This window comes from Diceros bicornis, chromosome 37 (genome assembly GCF_020826845.1).
Source record: "Diceros bicornis minor isolate mBicDic1 chromosome 37, mDicBic1.mat.cur, whole genome shotgun sequence".
Classification (NCBI taxonomy): Eukaryota; Metazoa; Chordata; class Mammalia; order Perissodactyla; family Rhinocerotidae; genus Diceros; species Diceros bicornis.
Window position 1 is genome coordinate 6,883,630 of NC_080776.1, and position 17,770 is coordinate 6,901,399.

Below are 17,770 nucleotides of genomic sequence, written 5' to 3' on the forward strand. Positions count from 1 at the left end.
TTTAAGGGAAGGTGAATAATGAGGTTAATGGATTTAAAGCCTAGATTAAGAAGTGGAGCTTTTGCTGTACTGTTTAGATAGCAGTTTTCTTTCCTGGTGGGTCTTTGTGGCTGTCCCTTATTAGTGAGCACGCTGAGGCAACAGTGCAGGCACTGAGGGTGAGCCCAGCACAGGTCTGCCCGAAGATAGAGCTCCTTTGTAGGTCTCCCTGTTAAGGAAGCCGTGGCTAGAACCTTGGACCTCTTAGTTCCACTTCACTGAAGTTCTTTGGGGTCTTGTGGGTGAGCTTGGAATAAAACACTGTTGTGTCATATTTTCCTATTTTCAGAGACACGTAATTCTTGTTCTACTCCTCGTTCTAAGGGTCTGAGCCTCTTTATAATAGTCCCAGAAAGACCTTGCTGCTGCCCCTAGATTTGATCCTTCTGAAATTGACTTCATCCTCACATTTTTCTTATGTTATAACCTAGAATTACCTTTAGGCTTGGGCTATATTAAAATAGCTTCCAGGGGTGGACAGAGGGTCTGAGACCGAGGTTCATTCACTTGGTTGCATTCGGGCTCCTGTTCATTTGCCGTCTAAAGAGAGGCAGCTGGCAGTTGTAATCCTGCAGGTTTGTGTACACAACTGTGTTGTATTCATTATTGCCGCCCCGGGGAGGCCTGTCGGTGAGCCGCCTTCTGTGTGAATGTTTACGTTCCGAGTGCACGGAGCTCTCTTACGGCTTCCTGGCATTTTAGGGGGAAAAGTGACTCCTAGATGCCTAGAAACACTACAACTTTTTAGTTTAACGACCTGTAGTGGCTAGCATAGGTCTAGGGTACCTTACTCCTCAGAGTCTGAGAATCCTAGGCAGCCGCCTGGACCTGCTGTGCTGTTGCCCAAAGGCGGTCATAAGCAGCTGAGCCTCAGAGAGGGAGCATACAATCTCCAGGCCAGTCCCCTTGGCAGGAACAGCAAAGGCCAAGCCCGTGGGGATTTCCTGAGGAGGACCAGCTTCATCATCGTAGTAGTCTGCATTCCTCTAGGTGGAGTGTGTATGTTTTGTGTTTTGACATCAGGGAAGAGCTTTTTGCCCAAGAATTGCCATGTAGGAGAAAAGCTTTTGAATTTTAACATGAAACAAAACTACACCTAAATGGAAGAAGGAAATCTGAGATGAAAGTGATCACTTTCCAGAAGGATTGGTGGAAACAGTACTTCAGAATTTCTCTCCTTCATTTATTGAGGTGATCAAAAGAGGCTTTCACCACATTATACCTGTGCTGTTGTCTGTTTGGCTGCATATTGTGACTGTGTGTTTGGAAGAGGGTAGAGATACGACTGTGACAAGTCAATGAACTCTATTGTCTATCATGATTATTGTGTTTTTGAAGAAAGATTGAGGCCTTCTTAGCTTTTGATGATTTGTTGTCGATTACGTTGGCCAAGGTCAAAAGTCCTCCCTTTGGAAGTGACTGGCCTCCAGGTTGGGATAGGCATGATCTCTTCAGGGACCACATCTGCATCATCACCGTTATAAAGGCCGCCACCAGTTAGTTAGTGTCTGCTATGTTCAGGTCATTTTGCTATCACTTTATTATATGTTTTGTCTCCATGACCCCACATGGCACTCCTGCAGAGTCATGTGAGCAAGTGGGGACAATGTTAGAGCTTTAACAGCTGATGCCAGGATTTTCTGAAAAAAAGAATTGTTTTTATTGGAAAAATACTTTGATACGTGCTTGGGGTAGAGACTGAGTCTCTGCCCCAGGCTTGGTTGTTGGTCAGTACTGGGGTTCTGAGGAGCGGGGAGCTGCTCGCATCGTAGAAGTAGAAGAACTGTATCTAGTTCAGGAGAGGAGGGGATGTGGAGAAGAGGTCAGAGGGAGAGGAAGTGAATGAATTTACCTAAGGGCGCAGCATTCTACAGCATATTCCCAGCTCATGGCTGCAATACTCAGTGTCAGTAAAACTCTGGAATGCTTGGTGTGAGTGCTCTATTTGGCGAAACTAGTGAAGTGGCAGAGTTTTGGGTCTGGAGTTACTTCAGGCAGAGCTGAGAAAGGACCTGAGAGCACATCTTAGGCAAACATAATGTTTCCCGTAGGCCATGAAATTTGGGATTCGAAGCAGCCTTGTGAAAATAACAAGGGCAAGTGACCCCTCAATGGCATATAGGTTACAATACGTATTGTTATCCCCACTTTACAGGTGGAAAAACTGTAAAACTGCAAGAGGTGAACTTCCCCCCAAATCACACAGGGATTCAAATCTATGTCTCTTTCAAATACTGGGTTTTACTACTTAGCCGTACTGTTTGTCTTGATTCCTAATGCCCTCCCTTCCTACACATTTTTGTTGTTGTTGTTTAAACATTGTAGGGTCGTGTATCTCAAACCTTTGCCTATAAAATTGGATTTTTGATGAGTAGACCATCCTTCTGTGTTGAAATGTGACCGAGTCCTGGCACATTGCTGTGTTGTGATGGTGGATGTCCCTCTGTACCTCCATCTAGGACTTGGTCAGTCAGAGCTCTCCAGTGACCTCACAAAAGCAGACTTTCTGCAGAGCTGTGGGAAAAGGAGACTGCCCACTTGTTAGCAACTAGTTCTGTTTCATGGTCCTAACGTGGCTTCCCTTTTACCCTTCCCTTTCTGGCTTCAAGCTCTAGAAATTTTGTTTCTTCATTACTTTTCCTGCCTTTGTTTTTCTGCTTGGGCATCTCTTTACTAAGACCCTTCGTGAGCCAAGACTCACTTCTCTTGCAAGTCCAAAGTACTCCTCTGAACTTTAAGCTGCCTGCCTAGTCTTGATCTTTACCCCTTATAGAGACCTCTGCCTAGGGTAGGGGAGGGAGAAGCCCTTCTCTTTTCTCCAGTATATCCATTTTCTAAATTCAGTTGCCAAAAGCATGATCAGTGATATAGTTGATAAGATTGTGAGTTAGAACTTGGCCCTTTCACCTGTTGTTATAAACTAAAATGTGGCTATAATTCCTTTTTGTCTGCCTAATAGTAGTGTAGTCATCCTGAGAGTATTGTGGTCCTATCCCCTGGACATCAGCAGTCTGTAGTAGGCAGCCACACATTGTCTCCTCTTGTGGTTCTCGGTGTGAGGGATGATTCTTGTCCTGAGCGTGCTGGCAGAGGAGATAACTAACCCTGAACCCTGGGGCCATGTCTTCCTGGCTGCTGGTGCTGCCGTAAGCTGTCTTTGATTCTCTCTTGGGTGTCCTCCTTTTTCTGGCCCCTTTCCTCCTCCCTCCCTGCCCACCCCACCATTCTGTCACTATGGTTTTACGGTAGAAAAACTCTTGACCACGGCTGTGTGGATGTAGCAGTCGTCTCTCACAGTTGTGAAAGTAGGCTTGTTTCCCTCACGTGGTATTCATCAGCGCCACATCTGTGCTGTCTCCTCTTTGTAGTTGTGGGTTCTTAGAAGAGCCTGAGTCCACAGAGTTCTCAGAGACTCCTTGAGTCAAGGTTATCCATCTGTGTGAACACCCTCCTCCACCAGCTGTTCCGCAGAGCTTCTAAGGAGGAACAGTATGGATTTTGAACTCCTTGACCTTTCCCTGCTTTCACTTAGGAAGAGTGCTAAAATGGTCAAAAGATAGACAGCAGATTGGAAGGGAAAGAAAAGCCACTTTACTGCAATCCTCAAATAATTCCTGTGTGAGATATGTCTGAATTTATAGGTTCCCACTGAGTATGAGATTATTATGTAAAATAGCTTGAATGTACCTGGTATGTCAAAACCAAGTTCTCTGCGGACCTTTAGAGCCAGAAAAGACGGATATATGGAGACATAAAAGAATGGAATGTAACTTTCTGTAATATGAGATGATTCTCTCCCATGGACCCTGTTTTTGCCACTTAGATTGTAGGTTCTGTATTAGGCTTCTGAGTAATGACAGGGTGGCGGAGCTCCATTCCCCCAGACTGCATTCACAGGAGCATGATTGTTCCAAAAAAACCAAACCTGTCAAGAGAAGACATCCTCAGTAGAAATGGTTGGGACTCCTAGTTGGGGTCTGATATTTAACATTAGATTTATGTACAAGTGAGCAGTTATGTGCACATATCTGTTTGATTCGATGATGATCACTTTATTCTGTGGCTCCTGAGGCGTCTCATTCTTCTCATATCTCTTTCCTCTCACTTCGTTTGGATCACATCTCACCCACAAGTCTGCCTTTGTTCTCCATCCTACCTTGTTCTCACTCATCAGACAACATCCTTTCCATTTTAAAGGATATTTCTTAAAATTCACTTCTGTTAAGACCTTCCAGCACTATGTAGAATGTGGTACAGTTAGTAATAAAATTATGTCCTTCATCAAAGTCAGGTAGACAGTTTTTTTCAGTTCTATCCCAGAGCACTATCCCATGTGCACAGCAGTTTACTTACATACATTATATGATTTTCTGCCATGAATCAAACCTTAAACTGGATTCTCAAGAGTTGGGGTCTAGGAGAAATTTCCTGTGTGTGTGTGTTTTCTTTTTTTAATGGGCCCTGATTTGTGTAATCTGGAGTGTGCATTATGTAACCCTATCATCACTCTTTCCAAATAAAGATAAGAAGATAAAAATAAGGCCTTTATTTGTTGTTTTGCACAGAGCAGGTAAATTTAAGTAAAACAAGTTCTGTTAAATACCTTGAACATCTTGAAAGAAGGATACTAAATACAAACAGTAATTAAAATTTTCAACATCTTTAGTCCTATAAAAGTTTTGTTTTTTTTCTTGTTTGGTGAGGCAGACTCACCCTAAGCTAACATCTGTTGCCAATCTTTCTTTTTTTTTTTTTTTTTTGCTTGAGGAAGATTAGCCCTGAGTTAACATCTGTGCCAGTCTTCCTCTATTTTGTATGTGGGTCACCGCCTCAGCATGGCTGACGAGTGGTGTATGTCTGCTCCTGGGACCCAAACCCGCGAACCCAGGCCATTGAAGTGGAGCATGCCAAACTTAACCACTATGCCACGGTGCTGGCCCCTAAAAGTTTTGTTTTTTAACAGTTTGACATACTTTCTTAGTCCTTTCCCAAAATAGCAGTGATGCGTCTCATCATGAGAGAAAATACGAGATTACGGATTCTAGAGGTTTAGTCTATACCTTGTATTATTTACCAATTATCTCACTTATTCTTTCCTGGATTCCTTAGTTTAGTTTTAAATTGTTCAGCCCTAGAACTTAATGATCCAGATTTATTTTATGCCTCATTTATCAATGAGAGATAGTCTCATTCAAAAACAAAAATCAGTTTATTTGGAGTTGTAAAGGACACCTGCTGAAAGCAGTGTTGTTGTTTGACATGGTGACTCTGTATCAGGGACCCTTAGGGTCTCATCCATCTTCCATGTGGTGAAGTAGATCAGATGACTTCTGATTATTACACGTGTGGAAGACACTGGATCAAATTCCAGAGAGCCAGTTCTTGGCCTCTTGTGGCTTAAGCATCTTCATTGGTTGCATACATTTCATTAGATGGCCAGCACTACCCTGAAGTTCACATTTTAATATAAATAATTTATATATATTAATTTATGAATAAATACAAATAGTTAAAGTGAAATCATTGAAATGAAGACAAAAAGAGAAAGTAAAGAAGACATGACATAAAAACCAAAGAGCATCATACACACATAACCACTTGGAAAGTGTTCTCAGTTTTCAGCGACTCTCCCTAAAAGGCTACTCTCCCTTCTTAGCTTCTGCAGTCCTTTCAAGTTTCTGTCAATCTGTGGATCAGAATATCTCTAATTACAGGCTGTGGCTCTTGTAAAATGTAGCCTGGCTCTCCGTTAAGAAAGAGACACAACTGATAGCATAAAAATAAAAGCCTGTTCACTGTTGTGTTCCCAGTGAGCACGAAGATTTCTTCCTGAGAGCATCAAAGGAAGTCTATATGTGATATATGACAGCGTTCCGATTTTCTCCCGGTGTTTTCCTTTCTCACGCCAGGTGGTAAAGTTGCTTGCCTTAAACCTGCTGGGTATTTTTTCCTTTTTTAAGTTAAAAATGGAAGTGATATTTTTTCCTCTGGCTGAAAATGTGAAACTCCTATGAACTCTTTCCCACATTGGAACAACTACAAGAGCACAGTCTATTCAAGCCTGTATTTAACGCAGTGACCCTTGGCTTGCAGTGATACCTGTGCCAGCAGCGGAGCAGGGCAGGTGCCCACAGTCGGCTCTGATGGAAATGAAGACTTAATAATGGGTACTTTGGAGAAAGGGCATGTTATCCAGCCTGCTGTTGGAGCTCACCCTTGCAGTGAGTGCTAACGAGAGTGATTTGTGAGGCAGAGAGCGGGTGAAGTTCTTACTCATGGCAATTTGGTTCTTTCTACCTCCTGTAGATTCTAGTGTTCTTCCTTGCATGGTAGATCATTGTCATGCAGGGCATTGCACTTGGTTCTCCTTGAATTGGGTTGTCTTCAAGATTGCTTCTTAGCCCAGCTGGTTGAAAAAGGAAACTGATTTCGGATTGTGCTGATGTGCAAACTGCTTTAATCAATGACTTCAAGTGACTGCTTGTGGGGAACAACAGAAGCTCTTAACCAATTAAGATGTTTAGGAAGGGATGTTAGACTTTTGTTAAAATAGTCACTAATCAGCTGAAACGTGTTAAGAGGAGCCTAGAAACAGCTTGGACTCCCACTTAAATGCAATAAAAGTGTTTTGGTCCCCCCCGTTTCAAATTGCAAGCCCAAGGCAAAAAATATGCTGACACAGAAAGAAGTGGTAAGTATAGTTTGGTACAGTTAGTCCTGCCTGTTATCCATGTCTACATAAAACTTAAAAAATGGCATGCTTGTTTCTTAGGCCAGAAAAAGAGAGTTTGGTTCAGCTATGGGACACAGTTTCAGCAGGGCTTGAGAATATTATCAGCATACATGTCTTTGAACACAGGAGAAATATTAACTTTTTTGTTTTTGCGGTTCCTTATGGACAATTAGAGAAAAATCTTTGGTTAAAAGGCCCTGCTGTGGACTGAATTGTGTCCCCCCCAAAATTCATATGTTAAAGTCTTAACTCCTACAGTGATGGTGTTTGAAGATGGGGCCTTTGGGAGGTCATTAGGTTTAGATGAGGTCATGAGAGTGGGGCCCTCGTAATGGAATTAGTGCCCTTATAAGATTCATATGTTAAAGAATTCATATGTTCCAGTCCTAACTCCTACAGTGATGGTATTTGGAGATGGGTCCTTTGGAACGTCATTAGGTTTAGATGAGGTCATGAGAGTGAGGCCCTCGTAATGAAATTAGTGCCCTTATAAGAAAAGACTCCAGAGTTGGTGCTGTCTTTTCTGTCTTCTCTTCTCTCTTTCCTCTCTGCCATATGAAAATACAATGAAAAGGCAGTTGTCTGCCAGTCAGGAAGAGAGCTCTCACTAAAACCTGACTGGGCTGGCGCCAGCCTCCAGAACCATGAGAAAATAAATCTCTGTTGTTGAAGCCACCTAGTCGATCGTATTTTGTTATGGCAGCCTGAGCTGACTAATACAGACCCATTTTCATTTCCTTTGTCAGATTAAGTTGCTGAAATCCGATAGTTTCTCTCTTTATGTCTTTTAGTGGTAATGAGATGCAACCCTAACACTCGGGATAGTCACTGTAGGCCATTGGAGTCAGGAGCCATTTCTCGTATGAGAACTATCTTTTGATAATGCCCTTGCCTTTGGAATCTAGTAGTGTTTCCTTGGGGCGTTGAGGATAAGATTTGCCATCTGAGCTTTAGCAGTTGTTCTGTAGTAGAAACATCTCGTATCTCCCTTCTGTCTATGGTAAATCTCCACAACTCTCTTAGCTGAATTGCACTTATTTACTGCCAATATTTAAATAGTTTATTGAAGTTTAATTTTCTACTATAAAATGTACTCATTCTAAGTACAATTCAGTGATCTTGTATAAATTTGTTGAGTTGTACAGTCATCACACAATCCAGTTACAGAACTTTTCCCTCACCCCTAAAAGTTCCCTGTGACCGTTTGTAGTTAATTCTGGCTTCTTACCACCACCCACCCCAAGCCACCATTTTCTGTCTCTATAAATTTGCCTTTGCTAGAAATTTCACATAAATGGAGTCACTCAATATACAGTAAAAGACATCTGGCTTCTTTCACTTAGCATAATGGTTTTGAAGTTTGTCCATGTTGTAGCTTGGTATCAATAATTGATTTCTTTTTATTGCTGAATAATATTCCATTTTATGGATATGCCAGATTTGGTTTATCCATTCACCAAATGATGGATGTTTGGATTGTTTCTGGTTTTTAGCTATTATAAATAATGCTGCTATGAACATTTGTATGCAAGTCTTTATATGTTTTCATTTTTCTTGGGTAGGAGTGGAAATGCTGGGCCATATGGGAAGTTTATGTTTAACTTCTTAAGAAATAGCCAAATTGTTTTCAAAAGCGGCTTACCACTTTACATCCCCACCAGCAGTGAATGACAGTTCCATTTTCTCCATGTTCTTGATAACACTTCTGTTGTCAGTCTTTTCAATTGTAGTTATTCTAGTGGCAGTGGGCTGGTATCTCATGTGGTTTAATTTGCAGTTCTTTAAGGACTAATGATGCTGACCATTTTACATGTGCTTTTTAGCCATTCGTATATCTTCTTTGGTGAAATGTCTATTCAAATCATTTGCCCATTTTTTAACTGGGTTGTCTTACCGAGATATAGAGAGTTCTGTGTGTATTCTGGGTACAGGTCCTTTATCAGGTATATGATTTGCGAATGTTTTCTACAGTCTGTGGTTTGTCTTTTTAATGGTGTCTTTTGAAGTATGAAGTTCTTAATTTTAATTGTCTAGTTTATCATTTTTTTATTTTATGGACTGTCATTTTGTTGACATATATAAGAAATTTTTGCCTAGCCCAAGTCACAAAGATCTTCTCCTGTTTTCTTCTGAAAGTTTTAGGTTTATAATCCATTTGGAGTTGACTTCTGTAAATGGGTATGGGGTAAGTGTCTAGATGCATTGTTTTTCATGGGGGTAACCAGTTGTCCCAGGAACGTTTGTTGAAAAGACTGTCCTTTTCCCATCGAATGGCCTTGGCACCTTGTTGAAAATCACTTGATCGTAAATGTAAGAGTTTATTTCTATATTCTTCAATTCTGCTACATTGATCTGTGTCTATCCTTCAGGAATACATTTTTTTGATTACTTTAGGTTTATAGTAAGTTTTGAAATATTGTAGTGTATGTCTTCCAATTCTGTTCTTTTCTAAGATTGTATTGGCTAATCTAGGTCCTTTGTATTTCCATATAAATTTTAGGATCAGCTTTTCAATTTATACAGAAAAACCCACTTGGACTTTGATAGGGATTGCATTGAGTAGATAGAATAATGAAGGGAGAATTTCCATCTTAACAATATTGAATTTTCTGATCTATGAACACGGAATATTCTTCCATTTATTTGAATCTGTCTTACCTTCTCTCCATAGTGTTTTGTAGTTGTTAGTGTACAAGTCCTGCACTTGTTTTGTTAAATTTTTGCCAAGTATTTTATTCTTTTTAATGCTATTGTGAATGGAATTTTTTAGGTTAATTTTTGGACTGTTTGTTGCTAGCATATAGAAATATTGATTTTTGTATATTGCTCTTATATCCTGCAACCTTGTTAAACTTGCGTATTAGTTCTAGTTGTTTTCACACTCCTTAGGTTTTCTACGTACAGCATCACGTTGTCTGCAAATAAAGGCAGTTGTACTTCTTCCTTTCTAACTTGTATGCCTTAATTTCTTTTTCTCGATTGCACTGGCTGTAACGTCCAGTGCAATGTTGAGTAGAAGTGATGAGAACGAATACTCCTGTTCCTGATCTTAGGGGGAAGGCTTTCAGTCTCGCACCATTAGTATGATGTTAGTTCTAAGTTTTTCTTAGATTCCCTGTATCACCTTTAAGAAGCTTTCTTCCATTCCTAGCTGGTTGAGAGTTTTTATTCTGGATGGATGTTGAGTTTTGTCAGATACATTTTCTGCCTCTGCTGAGATGATCATGTGGGTTTTATCCTTCTGTTAATATGCTATACTAAATTCATTGATTTTTGGTTATTAAACCAGCCTTGCATTGCAGGGATAAATTCCAGTAAATCGTGGTATATAATCCTTGTTGTATGTTCCTGAATCCATTTTGCTAATACTTTGTTAGGATTTTTGTGTATATGTTCATGCAGGATACTTTTCTCTAGTTTTCTTTTCTTTTGATGTCTTTGTCTGGCATTAGTATCAGGGAAATACAGGCCTCATAGAATGAGTTGGGAAGTATTCTTTCTTCCTCTTCAAGATTGGTATTATTTCTTCTTTAAATATTTGATAGAATTCACCAGCAAAGCCTTCTTGGCCTGGGTTCTTTGTGGAAAGCTTTTTAACACTAATTCAGTTATTTTTTACTTATAGATTTAGTCAGATTTCCTATTTCTTCTTGAGTCATTTGTAGTAATTCATGTGTTTATAACAATTTGGCCATTTCATCTAAGTTGTCTGATTTGTTGGCATAACATTGTTCATATGAATTTTCCCTTATAATATTTGTAAGTTCTGTGTGTTGATAGTGATGTCCCCTCTTTTAGTCCTGATTTTGGTAATTTGTATCTTCTCTTTCTCTTTCAGTCTAGGTAAAGTTTTAGAGATTTTGTTTATCTTTTACATAAGATCCTAAATTTTAGTTTTATTGATTTTCTCCATTAACATTCTTTTTTTTTATTTCATTGGTTTCTGCTCTGGTCTTTATTAGGCCCTTCCTTTTGCTTTGGATTTGATTTGATCCTCTTTTTTGAGTTTCTTTTTTTTTCTTGCTGAGGAAGACTCGCCCTGAGCTAACATCTATTGCCAATCTTCCTCTTTTTTTGCTTGAGGAAGATAGTCCCTGAGCTAACATCTGTGTCAATCCTATTTTGGATGTGGGTCGCCACCACAGCATGGCTGATGACTGGTGGAGGTCTGTGCCCAGGATCCAAACCCATGAACCCGGGCTGCCAAAGCAGAGCATGCCAAACTCAACCATTAGGCCACTGGGCTGGCCCCATCCTCTTTTTCTAGTTTCTTAAGATAGAAGCTTAGATTATTGATTTTTAAACCTCATTTCTTTTCTAATATAGGCATTTAAAGCTATACACGTTGCTCTAGCCACTTCTTTATCTGCACACCATAAATTGTGATATGTTCAAGTACTTTCTGATTTCTTTTGTGATTACATCTTTGACGCTTCAATTATTTACAAGTGTATTGTTTAATTTCCAAAGATTGGAGGTTTCCCAGATTTCTTTCTGTTGATTTTTACTTTTATTCTGTTGTGATTGAAGAACGTATTTTGAATGGCTTTAACCCTATTAAACTTACCAAGACTTGTTTTATGGCTTAGCATGTGGTCTGTTCTGACACATGTTCCCTATGCCCTTTAAAAGAATGTGTGTTCTGCTGTTATTAGGTCGAGAGTTCTGTAAATATCACGTCAGTTTGGATGATAGTTTGTTCCAATCTCTATCTTTGTTGATTTTCTATCCAGATGTTCTCCGTGGTGTTCTGAGTATGGAAAGTTATTCACCCTGAGGCCTTGTGGGCTCGTGAGACCTTTATAATTTTTGCCTCACCTCGCTAAGCAAAAATCTAGAGACCCAAGTGAATTTCTACTGAGTACTAATAAAGAAAACATTGTCAGTTCAGGTAATAGAGTGTGTTTTAAATAAAGGTCTTCAAGTATTGGAGTTTTAAAAAATGAACTTAGATACATATATCGCAAGATTACGTTTGTGTTTCAGATTCCTCTGCTTTGTGGGAGGAATTCATTTACGTCAGTAAATGATAAGCTTACTCAGTACAGGAAAAATTGTATACATTTCAGGAGCTTGTCAGAGCACAAAGATGCTTAGTTGTGACTAATGAAAGCCAATTTACATTTTAGTGACGATAGGTATTGTAGTATATCGAGTCTTAGGTCAATGTTTATAGATTTGGAAAATTTATAGGTTCGTTATTCCCTCCTTTCATTTGTTTCTTCTTTGGTGGTGTTTTTCTCAAGCATAGGTTTATTTCTTTTGATTCACTATTTGTCTCATACACTGAGAAGAAAATATATGGACTAACTAAAGTTGGATTATCCTGTAGTTGCCCCATTTCTAATTACTCTTAGATGGGCTGTAATGAAACCAGCAAGACTTATGCGTTGGAATTTTAAATGTATGGAATTATAGAGAAGGTTGAATCTACAAACCAAAGATAAGATTTGCCTGCAGCAAATCTGGTTCAAATTGGTAGACTTTCCTGAGGACAGAGGGTGAAATTAATTAATTTCGAAGGTCCTTTTTAGTACTCTCGTTTAAGGATATGAGTAATAAACAGAAAGAAAGAAGTAGAGCTACAGAAAGAATAAAACAAAAAGGAAAGAAAAGGATCAATGAAATAGAAATATTCTGAGTTTTACCATCAGTACATGCCACCCCATGAAAAATGTCTTTCCGTTTAGGACTCACTAGAAATAGAAATAATTGTTTATTATCTACTTTTATGATAGCCTCATATGTTTCAAGATGACCTAATTGCTCCTTAGGCTTCTCTTCATTAAAAATAAGTACATGCTCATTGGAAAAAATTAAATAGTACATAAAGTTAAAAAGGGGAAGTCTCTTCCTTCATTGTCCCCCTCTCTTCCGAACCCTCCCTAAACACATTCTCTATCTATCTATCTTGCTTTCTCACTCTCTCCTCATGGGAGTAACCCTGATAATCTCTCTTAATGCTCTATTTGTAGTGAAGACGATAATTATTTTAGGGTATGGTAAATTGAGGTTATAGCCACAGATAGTACATTTTGGGAGACCCCCCTGTACCCAGTGGGATCAAGCAACTTGATCTAAGAGGAGAAAAAAGAGCTTACAACAAAATGGAACGGGGCTAAGTCATACTTAGTAAGCGACAACAGCAAAGATGCCTGCAGGCACATAGTCATGGCAGTAGTGGAAGTGACATCTCATCCACACACACCTGCACACATCTCTTGCAGAGCCTGTTACTCCTTGTCTATGTATTTCCCCCTTCCATAGAGCTTTATGTTAACCATTGCCATCTCTGTAAAATTAAGGTGAAGGGTGGTGATAAAAAAAGTCCTAGACTGTCCATTCCTCTTAGTGATAACCAATACTGAATATGCAGTGTATGGGTTTAAAGTGAAGGGACACAAAAAGACGTCTTCATTCCATAGGCTTTCAGAGGAGTAAACTGGTGAAGCCTAGATCATTGTTCATCCATTCAGCGAATGGCCCGCATCATACTATGTGCTAGTTGTTGTGGCAAGACACGGACAGTAAACAAATAAGAAAATCCATGTCAAATGGTGATGAGCAGTTGTGTTAGTTTCCTAGGGCTGCTGCAACAAAGTACCACCAACTGACTGGCTTAAAACATCAGAAGTTTATTTTCTCACAGTTTTGGAGGCTAGAAGTCCAAAATCAAGGTGTTGGAAGGTTTGGTTCCATCTGAGGCCTCTGAGGGAGAACCTATTCCATGCCCCTCTCCTAGCTTTTGGTGACAGCAGGCAATCCTTGGTGTTCCTTGGTGTGTAGATGCATCACTCCAGTCTCTGCCTCCGTCTTCGCATGGAGTTCTCTCTGTGTGTCTGTGTCCAAATGTATCTCTTCTTATAAGGACGCCAGTCATATTGGCTTAGAGGCCACCTTTATGACCTCATTTTAATTTGATTACATCTGCAAGGGCCCTGTTTCCAAATAAGTTCACATTCTGAGGTTCTGGAAAGGACGTGAATTTTGGAGGAACACTATTCAACTCATGACAGCACTATTAAAAACATTACAACAGGATAGTGGGGTGGTGAAGGCTGGGGTGAGATGGGCTTGTGATTTTGTGTAGAGGATCAAAGAAGGCTCACTTTTAGGTGTCATCTGAACAAAGAATTGAGGAAAGTGGAGGATCCTCGAGAGCCTGGTGAACATCTCTGGGGAGAGCTTTGCAAACAGAGGGAGCAGCATGTTCCTCTGAAGCAGGAGTGTGTTTGCTTTCATCTAAGAGCGTCAGAGAGGCCAGTATGGCTGGAGGAAAGAAATAGGAGATGAGGTCAGAGAGGTAGCTGGGGCACATATCACATAGGGCCTCCTGGACCTTTTTGCTTTTACGCTCAGTGAAATGAGAAACCACTGAAGAGTTCTAAGTAGAGGATGGTCTGATTGACTTCTGTTTTAAAAGGTGCTCTGGCTGCCATGTTGCTATGGGGCAAGGTTGAGATAGGCAGATGAGTTAGAAGGCTACTGTGGTAATCCCAGTGAGAGAGGTCGTGGTGGAGATAGTGAGAAGAGGTCAGATTCTTGATATGTTTTGAAAGTAGAATTGGCAGGTTTTGCTGATGGTTTGAATGTAGGATGTAAGAGAAAGAAACAAGTCAAGCATGACTCCCAAGATTTTTAGCCTGAGCGACTGGAAGGAATTGCTATTTACAGAGAAGGGAAAGATGTATTGAGTTGGTTATACAGGTCTGGACTTCAGGAAAAAAGTTGGGGTTGCAAATATAAATCTGGGAGAAGTCACCATCGAGATGGTCCATGAGGGTATATGAGACTGGATGAGATCCTTGAGTGGAGAGAGTTGTGGGGTCTAGAGCACAAGGTAACCTGGATAGAGGCACAGATAGTTCATCAAGGCAATAGGACGAAGGCAGAGTATAGGTACAGATGCAGGTGGGTGACCAGTGTGAAGAAGAATTCATGGAGGAGGCTGGCATAACCTGAGCCATAGAAGGCTGGATAGGAGAGGTCTCAAAGAGGTATCCAGGTTAGGCAGCAGCCAAAGTGATGGGGTGTCCTGCTGCTGTGGGTGCTAATAGGACTTTCCACAGTAATAAGGGATTTTTGTTGCTGTTGTTTTGCCTCTGGAGTTTACTGTTGATGAGCATTTCTGCCCACTTTGTACCCATTTCTAATTCTCTTCTGATTTCTAATCATTTTCTAGATCTGTCTCTTCCTTTCCATCCTAACTACCACTGTCCTAATTCAGGGTTTCGTTACTTCACCATTGGACGGTTCTCGCGTCCTATCTTAATTGTCCTCACAGTTCTTGTTCAGCTCATCCCATATGTTGGTACAGAGTTAGCTTCTTATAGCGCAGATTTGATTATGGGTCAGCCCTTCTTAATCACTCCCTGGTCCTTAAAATTAGTCCCCCATTCAAGGCTTTCCACAATCTGGTTCCACACTGCCATTCCAGACCCATCGTGTTCACAGGTCCCTCCTGTGAACCCTGTACTCAAACCAAACTGTATTCCTGCTAATCGCCTTGTGACATTGGCTTTCCTGCCTCTGTATGTTTGCTCATGATATCCCTTCCGCAAAGAATGTCCATTCATTTTTCTTACCTCCAAATCCTACTGTAGAGAGATGCTTGTGATTTAAGAGCCAGTATATCCTGGGTTACCACTGCCCAGTAGTAGTTTAATTATAATATGATTCATTATCAAAGATGCTGCTGCTAGTCTACCATCAGTGGGACGAATAATCTCCATCTGTTTTTGTTCTCAGTACTGCTGGGTAATAGTAATTTTTTTGTTTCCATTGTTGGCTTTTACAAAGCAGTGCTTGGAATAACAATTTGAATTTTTCAATCACAGCAGAATTAATTCGCAGGTTCTTTGGACCAATTAATAAATCTTAGCCCCATCAAAGAAGAAGTGCAGAAAAATAATATCTCTGTATTTTGAGCTCTAGACTATTATACAACTTCCTTCCCCAAATCAGAAAAAGATAGAGGAAAAAAAAAATGGAAGGGAAAAAAAAGAAGGATCTGAGAGGTCCTTAAGGAGAGCTACCAGATAAACACAGGGGATCATTATTTATCAATTTTTAGAAAGACTCATCACATGGACTACAGTTGTTTGAAAATTTCTGGTACTTCATATTTCCTTTTGAGAATGACTCAAATTCTTGAGACATCGTAAAACCCTGTGTGCTGCCTCCCCCTCCTCCATCATCCACAAAAGCACATTCAATCAGTGGCTGCCTGCTTCTACCCCTGCTGAGGAGTCTGACTCATCACTCACTGTATCTCTTCAACTGATACAGGAATTTCAATTCCATTCAATTACCAACTTCTAATTGGATCCCATTGCCAGATTGGTCTCCTGTTCCATAGTGTTTCCTCTTGGCTGCACTGTTACTATGGCTACTTGCTTCCTTCTGCTCACTTCCTGCATTCATTTGATGAACTCAGGTATGAAGCTAGACAGATACTGTAAAATTGCTACAGTACCAGACACTGTCATCTTGCCTTCTGCCTCCCTCCTACTGCCCATCTGGAATGGGATCAAGTCTAGATGGTAAGGTTCTTAATTCTTCTATATCATTTTTATTTTAGTAAGCTTCGCCAGGTTTTAGAATTCTAGGACCTTAGAAAATCGTGGAGACCCTCTTTCTCTGCTCTCTACTCCCTAACCCCACCCCCAACACATACTTCCAGCCATATGGCATATATGTTACATGAGTGAGCCGAAGAAATCACTTTCGCATTTGATGAGAAACTCTTCCTGTAGTTCCTTTTTCGTGTTAGCATCATGGCCCAATTTTGTACTTTAAACGCACACCTTTCTGGAATTGGAGAAATTAGTTACACTAAGAGTGGATGTTCTGTGGTCTTCAGTCAGCTGCTGTATGCCCTGTAAATATTAATTGATAATCTACCGATTTTGTGAGACGTGTTCAGTAGGTCTTTAATGGTTAAATTAAATGTTTTTAGTAAAAAATTAAAAGACCATAGAGTGCCACGGAACCCACCTATTGACCAGGAAACTTAAAATTTTCCAGCTGACTCAGGAATAGATCTGGTCTTAGACCCAGGTTATTTAAGATGAGAAATATTATTCATCCAGAATGGAAAAGACTTGTCATAATGTTCTCTTACATAAAGTGAGTTTACAACCACTGGGCTAACTGGATGCTATTTTCCTAGTTTTTCATTAGCTCACACTAGCACCTTTTTTCTAGAGTGAGCTAAGACCAAGAGACCTTCAGCATCATCCTTCCTGTGGCTACAAAGTAGGACTAACACAGTTTGCTCAAATAAAAACAAAAATAAAACAAGAGAGATCTTGTAGTCTGCAGGAATGGATTCTGACAATAAAGACTTTGCAGTTGCTCTGCTTCTTGTGCCTGGGGTTTTAATTTAACACATCAATGAAAAGGCAGCATTTAAAAAAGGGGGAAAACACCCAGCAGGACTGACTTTTATTAGTGCAATTTGTAGGAAATTACTGCATTTAATGAGAAAATCGTTAAGCATGAAAAAATGGGCTGTGACTGAACTTGTGGAGCTTAAATGGTGAGGTTTTAATTGAGTTTTTTAGTTATTGGTAAGAAAAATAACAATCATACCCAACAACTCAGGCTGTATCTGTCCTGTGGAGGTGGTCCACACTTTACCTACCTTAGTGCGATTTCCTGTGCCACGGGTCATGCACAATATTGAGGTTGTGTGGTGTTCTCCTCTGTGTCATGTCTGCTGACTTTCCCTGTGCTTAAAAGGGAGGCAGGCGACTTCCCTCTGCTGGATGAGCAGGTCTGGGGCGGAGAGTCTGTTAGAGCAGTCCGTAAGAGGGGGAAGGACAGGGAAGAGGCAAGCCAGGCCAGAGCTGCATCTGCGTCACCGTCCAGCTGCCTAAAAGCAAGACAGCATTTGAATGTTCGTAAAGCTTAGGCTTTGTCCTAGTTCTCAGTTTCTTTTGTTGCCACCCAGTGAATTCTTTTTCCCCCACTAGGAATATTTCATTCGAGACTGCA

General features: G+C 40.3%; 1 protein-coding gene across 1 annotated transcript in view; it reads left to right on the forward strand.

The window, feature by feature from the left end:
* The window catches only part of XRCC5 (X-ray repair cross complementing 5), a 91,973-nt gene that overhangs the window by 54,746 nt on the left and 19,457 nt on the right, over positions 1 to 17,770 (forward strand). The gene's annotated exons all lie outside the window — the stretch shown is intronic.